This window comes from Anser anser (genome assembly GCF_964211835.1).
Source record: "Anser anser genome assembly, contig: HAP1_SCAFFOLD_64, whole genome shotgun sequence".
Taxonomy (NCBI): Eukaryota; Metazoa; Chordata; class Aves; order Anseriformes; family Anatidae; genus Anser; species Anser anser.
Window position 1 is genome coordinate 251,038 of NW_028153592.1, and position 8,830 is coordinate 259,867.

The following is an 8,830-nucleotide window of genomic DNA, read 5'->3' on the forward strand; positions in this document are numbered from 1 at the left end:
GGCAGAAATGGCTGCATGGGAAGCCTGGTCTGAGGGGGAGGACCAACAGATACCCCAGCTACTGGCAGTGATCAACAGCGCTGAGAACAGCAGCGATCCTCTCCGCCAGGGCTCCGAGGGCGGCAGGTCCCAGGGTGGTGGGAGCAGGACGGGCACCAGGCCGCAGGGCAGGGCTTTGCCTGCTCCTCCCTGTGAGGGAGAGGTTGTCAGCAGAAAGGGAGGGATAAAAGCAGCAGCCAGACGTGGGCTGGCAGCGCCGAGTCGCCTGGTTCCCAGGTCCTGTTGCAGGGCCCTTTCAAGAGGTCCTCTGGGAAACAGCACCTGTGTGTCCAGTCCTGTTTGATGAGAGCGTCTTCTCCTTGCAGCGATTCAACAGCCAACATGCTTGGACTCCCCGTCCTCCAGCCCAGCCCAGGAGCAAGGAGGTCAGGAAGAGGTGGAGGAAGGCTGAGAACCCTGCCCCAGCAGAGGAGTTGGGAGCAGCAGCCAAGCTGGAGAGACTCCAGCCTGAGTAAGTGTGTGCCGGCTCCGTTCCCGTCCTGGGGCACTCGAGTAGCTCTTGAGTGATGTCAGGACATGTCCAGGAGCCCGGTCCCTGAGTCCTGGGCTTGCCTCTGACACCCTTTGATTCCTCCTAAAGCGGGCATGACCTTGGTTACCGCCAAGGCCTAAAACTCATCACAGGTTGGAAGGGTGGGTGCACGTGGCACCGCATGGGTGCAGGGTCTGGATGAGGGGAGAGGCAGAAGGGGTGTCTGACAGAGGCTGAGGGATCCCTTTCTGCTGTGGAGGCACTCCCACCTTCCTGCCCTCTGCCCACCTCCCTGCCCTCTGCCCAGCCCAGCCCAGCTTCTCATGCTGGGCTGGCCCCAGGGCAGTGTCCGGAGCAGGCTGCTGCAGGGCTCTGGGCACTGCCACCACAGCCCCAGTCCCTCTGAAGGGCACGGCAGCTCCTGGGGGCACAGAGGGCTCAGCCCCACAGATGGGACATCCGAGGCACAAGCCAGCCCCTGGGAGGCCTGCAGCCCCTCCGTGCCATCCCTGGGGGTCTTCAGGCAGCTCCTCCTGCCCCAGGGCCAGGGCAGCCGGGCCTGAGCTGCTGCAGCCAGAAAGGGTTTGCTGGTCCCATTCCTTCCTCATCAGCTGAGATCAGGTCTCAGACAAAGAAGAGGCTGTAGCTGCATTTAGTTTGCTTAAATATGCTGAGAGCCTGGGGATAGCTGCTGCCGAGAGGCAAAACCCCTCTCTCAGCAGAAGGGATGAGGAACAAAGCCTTCATCCTGTTAGCCTGATCTCACAGTGATACCCAGGCACAAAGCTGCCAGGCTGGCACCATGACTGTGGCAGGGTGCCGCCCCGGCCAGCAACAAGCAGCATTTCAGGAGCATCCAGCCCTATTGCTTCTTGTGCAAGTGACTGGCCGCCTTCCCGAGCCTGTCGGGCTTCTCGTGCATTCGACACCGCAAAGAAAAGGGAAGACAAGGCGGTGAGGCACAGGGAGCGAGCAAAGGCAGGGGCGGGCAGGGGCGGGCAGGGGCGCCCCGGGCACACGGGCCGGGTCCCCCCCTCAGGCCCCGAGACGCCCCCAGCCCGCCCACGACCCCTAAGATGGCGGCGCCCGCCCTGCCTGGTCAGGCGGTCGCACGGTTGCCATGGCAGCGAGCCCCAGGCAGCCGGCAGGGGGTGGGGCTCCCTTTGCCTGGCGGCTCTGGCAGCCAATCGGCGCCCGGCAACCGGTGCTGCTTCTTTCCTCTGCTCTCACTTCCGCGCTCTCCTCCTGGGCCTTGTGTTGGGTTGGGCCCGATTGCTCCTGGAGCTTGGGCACAGTGCTGCTGGGTGGCAGTCCTGTGACTGCAGGCGGGGACGAGCAAGGGATAAGTCTTTGCCACAGCATTTGCATCACGTGAAGGGAAGCTGCTCGGGATAGCACCTGAGGGCTTGGGTCTTCTTGCGCAGTTGCTGTCAAACACACTCACCAGAAAACAGACTCTAAATAGGGACCTTGTTTTGCTTGTTTCTACACGGGCTCAGGGTGATAAGGGACGTTTTTAGCCTAGAGCAGAGGAGGGTCTGAAGGGATCTCACCAATGCCTATAAATACAAGAAGAAGGTGGGTTTTCTCATATTTGTTTTTCCCCTTATATTTGTTGGTTTATTTCTTTGTCTTCTTTCTTATGAAGTTGTTACCCATCTGAACCCCCGAGTTCTCACACTTTTACCTTTTTCAATTCTCTCATTCATCCTGCTGTGAGGGGAGAGGGGAAAAAATGGCTGTGCGGTGCTTAGGTGCCTGGCAGGTTATACAGCATCAGTCCCTGTGTGTCTTCCCTTCCTCGTGCATGCTGTCTCCCACTGAATCCCACAGGAGCTGCAGAGTCATCTTTTGCCTGTGGACATCTTAATTCGGTACTGTCCCTGTGGGTGACTCCAGCTTGACTGATCTCTCCCTTTGTGAGGCTCCAGTCACTGCCTACCCTGGGCAAATGCTGTTCCCAGTTGAACCGGTTTGTGTGTGCTCAGCTGTATCCGTGTGTGCACGTTTGTGTGTGTGTGCAAGACGGTGTGTTTATGTACACACATGGGCGTATTTGCTTGCTAGCGCAAGAGTGTTGGGTATTCTGGGGCAATTTCTCCTGGTTGCTGATGCAACAAGAAGCTGGGCTGGATCTTAGGGCTGAGGGACCTTTCTTGATGGCCTGAGGGGATGGTATATGGAGCATCAGGATGTTCTCAGTAGGCTCTCTTTTCCCATGGGGCTTGCAGAGGCTTCCAGCCATGCAGAGATCCAAGGATGTTGCAAGGATCCAAGGGCTTGCTCTTTCTGTGATCACAGCTTCACTCCAGTCCTTCAGGTGTACGTGAGCTGAGAAGCCTCGTCCGGTGGTGACTTTTGAGGTAAGGGCCAACAGATAGCTTGGGGGAAACTGTCTCAAGGATGCGTGCTGGCCCTAGGAACTGCAGGACAGAAGCAAACAGACACAGCTGCACAGGGTGAGAAGTAGACCCAGCTGGGTTGGGATCACTGCTGCCAAACCCTCTCACTGGGTTCCATGGTTGTGGCAGCTTCAGGCAGCTCCCCGTTAATTTCCTGGAGGATGTCCTCTGCCCTGACAGTTGTGGGACAGTCACGGCTGTGTACCTCAGTGACTGTTCACCATTTCTGCTGTCATCAGACACCAACAGCTTACTCCTAAATCCTACCCTCGGTCTCTCACAGCTCACAAAATGAGCTTTTTCTTTGCCTTATCCGTGGAGCAACAGGCTTTTCGGGGAGCAGCTGCTCAGCCCTGGTCTTGGCACCAGCTTTGAAAGAAGAACCAAGTCTTCAAGAAGAGCACTGGGGAGATGCAATTTTATTAGGCAGACGCTATCACAGAGTTTACTCTGGCCTGCTGTTATACACATATTATAAAGCCTCGAGAGTAAACAGAACAGTTTCATTCCGCAGTAGGTGGCCGAAGAATAAAGAAACATATTTCTAAGAAATTAGTAAATGCAAATGATACTGAGGATAAAAACTTCAATAATGATAAACAAGGAGCAGGCCTGCAAGGGAAGTCATTTGTGTAGATAGAGGGGAAATTTATCACTAATCAGAAATATCCATGCAATCACTTTCCTAACAGCACCCTTAAGCTCCTTGTTTCTCATGCTGTAGATGAGGGGGTTCAATGCCGGTGGCACAACTGAGTACAGAACTGCCACCACCAGGTCCAGAGATGGTGAGATGGAGGGGGACTTCAGGTAGGCAAATATGGTCATGCTGAGAAACAGGGAGGCCACGGCCAGGTGAGGGAGACACATGGAAAAGGCTTTGAGCTGTCCCTGCTCAGAGGGCATCCTCAGTACAGCCCTGAAAATCTGCACATAGGACAGCACGATGAAAACAAAACAGCCAGACGCTAAACAGAATCCAACCATAATTATCCAAACTTCCCTGAGGTAGGAGTTTGAGCAGGAGAGCTTGAGGATCTTTGGAACTTCACAGAAGAACTGGTCCACAGCATTGCCTTGGCAAAGTGTCAGAGAAAATGCATTAGCAGTGTGCAGCACAGCATGGAGAAAGCCACTGCCCCAGGCAGCTGCTGCCATCTGGGCACAAGCTCTGCTGCCCAGGAGGCTCCCGTAGTGCAGGGGCTTGCAGATGGCAACGTAGCGGTCGTAGGACATGACAGTGAGAAGATAACACTCTGCTGAAAACAAAAAGAAAAAGAAAAAGACCTGGGCAGCACATCCTGTGTAGGAAATGGCCCTGGTGTCCCAGAGGGAATTGACCACGGCTTTGGGGAGAGTGGTGGAGATGCAGCCCAGGTCGAGGAGGGCGAGGTCGAGGAGGAAGAAGTACATGGGGGTGTGGAGGCGGTGGTCGCAGGCTGCGGCGGTGAGGATGAGGCCGTTGCCCAGGAGGGCAGCCAGGTAGATGGCCAGGAAGAGCGCGAAGTGCAGGAGCTGCAGCTCCCGCATGTCTGCGAATGGCAGGAGGAGGAACTCGCTGATGGAGCTGCTGTTGGACATCTGATGCCTCTTGGGTATGGAGATCTGTACATGTAGTAAAAGGCAATGAAAAGTTAGGACAGGTTTCTCTGAGCGAACCCTATGCCATTCCTTGTAGACCTCCCCCTGCCATACTCCAATGCTTTTTGTTTCTCTGCTGGAATCTTTCATTTAGCTCCATGACATGAGCTTCGTTTTTAAGGTTCAGTGTGCGATGAGGAGCAGGGGCCTCTGCTGCTGGTCTCGCGAGGGAATCAGTCCTGACCCAGTGCAGGGAGTACACAGGAACATAGCAGGAGGGCAAGGTTTTATTTTCAGATTTTGTCAGATGAAATCCCTTCTTACACAAAAGAGCATAGAATCACAGAATGGCTCGGGTTGGAAGAGACCTTACAGATAATCCATTTCCAAACACCTTGCCATGGGCAGGGATGCTACCCACTAGATCAGGTTGCCCAGGACCTCATCCAACCTGGTCCTGAACACCTCTAGGAATAGGACATTCACAGCCTATCTGGGCAATATGTTTCAGTACCTCGCCTCCCTCTGAGTGAAGAATTTCCTCCTAATCTCTAATCTAAATCTCCCCGCTTTTAGTTTAAAAACATTCCCCTGATCCTGTCATGATTTGATTGATCAAAAAAATAGCTCTCCATATTTTTAGAAGACCCCTTTAAATGCGGAAAAGCTGCAGTGAGGTCACCCTGCTCAGCCCCAGCTCTCTCAGCCTTTCTTCGAAGGAGAGGTGCTCCAGCATGCTGATCATCTTCATGTCAGCATGTTAACATCTGCATTCCGCTGCTACATAATGTAGTTGGCAGAAAGGAGTTTTAGGGGCAATGTTTTACACACATTCTCTTCCCCCTCTTCATGCCCACACAGTGTTCTCTGAAGTCAGAAATCCTGAGCATTTCTGCTGCACTCACAGGGAATGGTTGTGAGACCTGAGAGGCAAAGGGATTCCCTGTGGCTCAGAGCAGAGTGAGGGAGCTGGCTGGACTTGTCCCCAGCTGCCTGAGCTTTTGTAGATGGAGGGCAATCACATTTATGTTACCCTGAAAAGAAGCCAGATGCTGCTGAGACCAGATGAATCCACTGCCAATCTGTCAATGCCCAGCCTTTCTCAAGGGACCTGAACAAGGTCTCAGCACCACACCTCTAGTCAAGGACTAGAGGGGACCCCAGGGTCCCGAGGGGGCCTCGGTACTCCGTATCCGAGTACATTCTGGAAGAGCTGAAGCGGAGTAAGGTGGGCTGGTGTCCTGGGCCCTGCAGAGCAATCCCTGCTCGAGCACCATGGCAGTGCTCTGAGACTGCCCGGGGTGCCCGGAGCAGCTTCTTGGCCAGCTGGGAGAGAAACCAAGGCCAGATGTGCTCTGCCTCTCAGGTGTTTGGCACACCCTAGGGCTTCACTCTTCCCTGCGGCCTGAGTGGGGAGGGCGAGCAGAGAGATGGGGGAATATCCTGGCTCCGTGCCTAGGACAGTTGCTGGCAGTCAGTCCCAGGCCTAATCCATGTGCTGGAAACCTCCGGGCGCTTCTCTAGCCAAGGGATGTTGGCAAATCCTGTGAGGGGGGTGACGAAAGAAACAGAGGATGCGGCTCTTTTGCAAAGCTTTCCAAAGTGCCCCACCTTGCCCCATTGTCCCTGAGGAGCGGGCAGGGCACAGAGCAGTGTCCCCCTGCTCTGACAGTCATCCCTTTTCCCGTCTCTCAAGAACTCCCTCCTCGGCCTTTCTGTCTTTTCTGTGTGCAGGGCGTTTGGGTTGCGGGACTCGGGACCTTTGGTGTTGTCCGAGAGCAGTTCCATGGCAAAGAAGAGCTGCTCTTGATTCAAAGACCTTTCTTCCAGCTGGACATCGATGAGTTGTGGCTGGAGGAGATCTACTGTCCCACTGAGATCCTCCCTGGTGAGAAGGCAGCAGCCCCCCTCTTCCTGCCCCATGTCCGCAACGGTTTGTTCTCCCTGCTCTTTGGAAAGGCCTGGGAGAAGTAGAGGATTGTCTCCGACGGTCAGGGTACAGCTTGAGTTCCCCCAAAAGAAACTGTGCCCCAGGAGCAGTTCGTCTGAGCGACCCTTTCTCTGGGAACTTGTTCTGAATGTTGCAAGCAACTTGGGCTTGCTGTGGCAGTGAGGATGTTGCTTCTCCTTGCAGATGGTGTCAAGATCGAGCCGCTGAACTGCGTGCAGCTATCGCGAGCCACCTCCTTCCCACTGCACGTGGTGAAGAACTGTGTGCAAGAGACCATCCTCTTGTACTGCTTCCTCCTGAGGAGCAAGGAGCACGTCCCCTTTGCCTTCAGGGACATTGGTGTTCTGACGTGCGAAGATGGTTTCCCGTGCATGAAGTTTTATCTGGACTGTGTCAAACGTCTGGAGAGCACTGCGGGCCTTGTTGCACTGCTCCACAGTGTAAGTTGGTGAGGTTTTGAGGGCTACTTCAATTTCTTTGGGAATCCTAGTGAAGGGTGAGGAATCCGACCGCTGTTGGCCAGCTGACGCAGCTTGCGAGCTTGGACTGGAGACTGAATTCCCCTGGGCTCATGCAGCCTCCTCCTGGTGTCTGTTTGCAGTGTGCTCCCCCCGTGTCCGGGCAGCTCCCCCGGGACGAAGAAGGCAGACAGGCAGGAAACAGCTCCTCGAGCCAAGTCCACCACTGTTATAAATGACTGAGTCCCAAATAGGATTACAATCAAAGTTTACAATTTATTAAACGAATAGAGGCGAGCAAACAGCGCTGGGTGCGCCGGGAGTCTCTGCTCCACCAGGACGCACACCTGTTACGTAAGGCGGCTGGTTTTTATGCTCCTAGGCTAATACATATTCATTACTACTTCTAGAAGAGGCAGGGTTATTATAATTGGTTTCCCGAATCCAAAGTCCTCCCAGGTGCTCCTGCTTATCAGTCTCTGTTAGTCTCTTGGGGGCCGCTCAGACGGGGAGGCTCATATTCTTCCTCCTTATCTAGTGGTCTCTTGGCCGGCTGTCAGAAGTTACTGCACGTCCGTGCAGAGTCAGCAGGTTTTCTCTGAAGAAATCCCTTTGTTCTCTTATCACCTAAACCCAGGCCTCAATGTTAACCCTTCAAATCCCTTAGTGGCACGAATTGCTGGACCATTCCTTACAACCACCACTGCGCTCCCTGCTCCTGAAGCCTCCAGGAGAGCGCTGCAGGTACCTGCTCTGCCTTGCTGCAATGACCGTGCTGTTTGGGCCTGTGCAAAAGCCTCTTTGTGTGGAGCGATCCCGAGCAGGTCCCTTGGGATGCGTTCATTTCCACGTTTGTTACCTCCTTCATCTCTTCCTCAGGAGACAGAAGGTGACGTCCCGCACAGCTTCCCTGCCTCTTACTGCCTCCCGTGTTGCCATGAGCCACTTCATTTTGACCAGGGGCCATGGAAAAGGAACAAGGCCTTTCTGGGTCATTGATGGCAGAGGGCTTTGGTCACCGCGGGCTGTTCAGCTGTGTTTGTCACGAGTTGAGGAGCCTGGCCTAGCTTCAGGGCCCCTCATCCTGGAGGGTCGAAGCACTGCTGACAGACCGGCTGAGGCGAGGGGGCAGGAGTGCGGGTTAGGCCTGAGGGACAGCTGAGACCAATCCTGTCTGCTGTTGTGTTTTTGTTTTGTTTTTTTTCCTCCAGGAGGTCTGGAACCTGTCTTCACAGTGGGACCAAACAGACAGCTCATGGCCCACGTACCGAAAGCTACAAGAGCAAGCCCGGGCAGAAATGGCTGCATGGGAAGCCTGGTCTGAGGGGGAGGACCAACAGATACCCCAGCTACTGGCAGTGATCAACAGCGCTGAGAACAGCAGCGATCCTCTCCGCCAGGGCTCCGAGGGCGGCAGGTCCCAGGGTGGTGGGAGCAGGACGGGCACCAGGCCGCAGGGCAGGGCTTTGCCTGCTCCTCCCTGTGAGGGAGAGGTTGTCAGCAGAAAGGGAGGGATAAAAGCAGCAGCCAGACGTGGGCTGGCAGCGCCGAGTCGCCTGGTTCCCAGGTCCTGTTGCAGGGCCCTTTCAAGAGGTCCTCTGGGAAACAGCACCTGTGTGTCCAGTCCTGTTTGATGAGAGCGTCTTCTCCTTGCAGCGATTCAACAGCCAACATGCTTGGACTCCCCGTCCTCCAGCCCAGCCCAGGAGCAAGGAGGTCAGGAAGAGGTGGAGGAAGGCTGAGAACCCTGCCCCAGCAGAGGAGTTGGGAGCAGCAGCCAAGCTGGAGAGACTCCAGCCTGAGTAAGTGTGTGCCGGCTCCGTTCCCGTCCTGGGGCACTCGAGTAGCTCTTGAGTGATGTCAGGACATGTCCAGGAGCCTGGTCCCTGAGTCCTGGGCTTGCCTC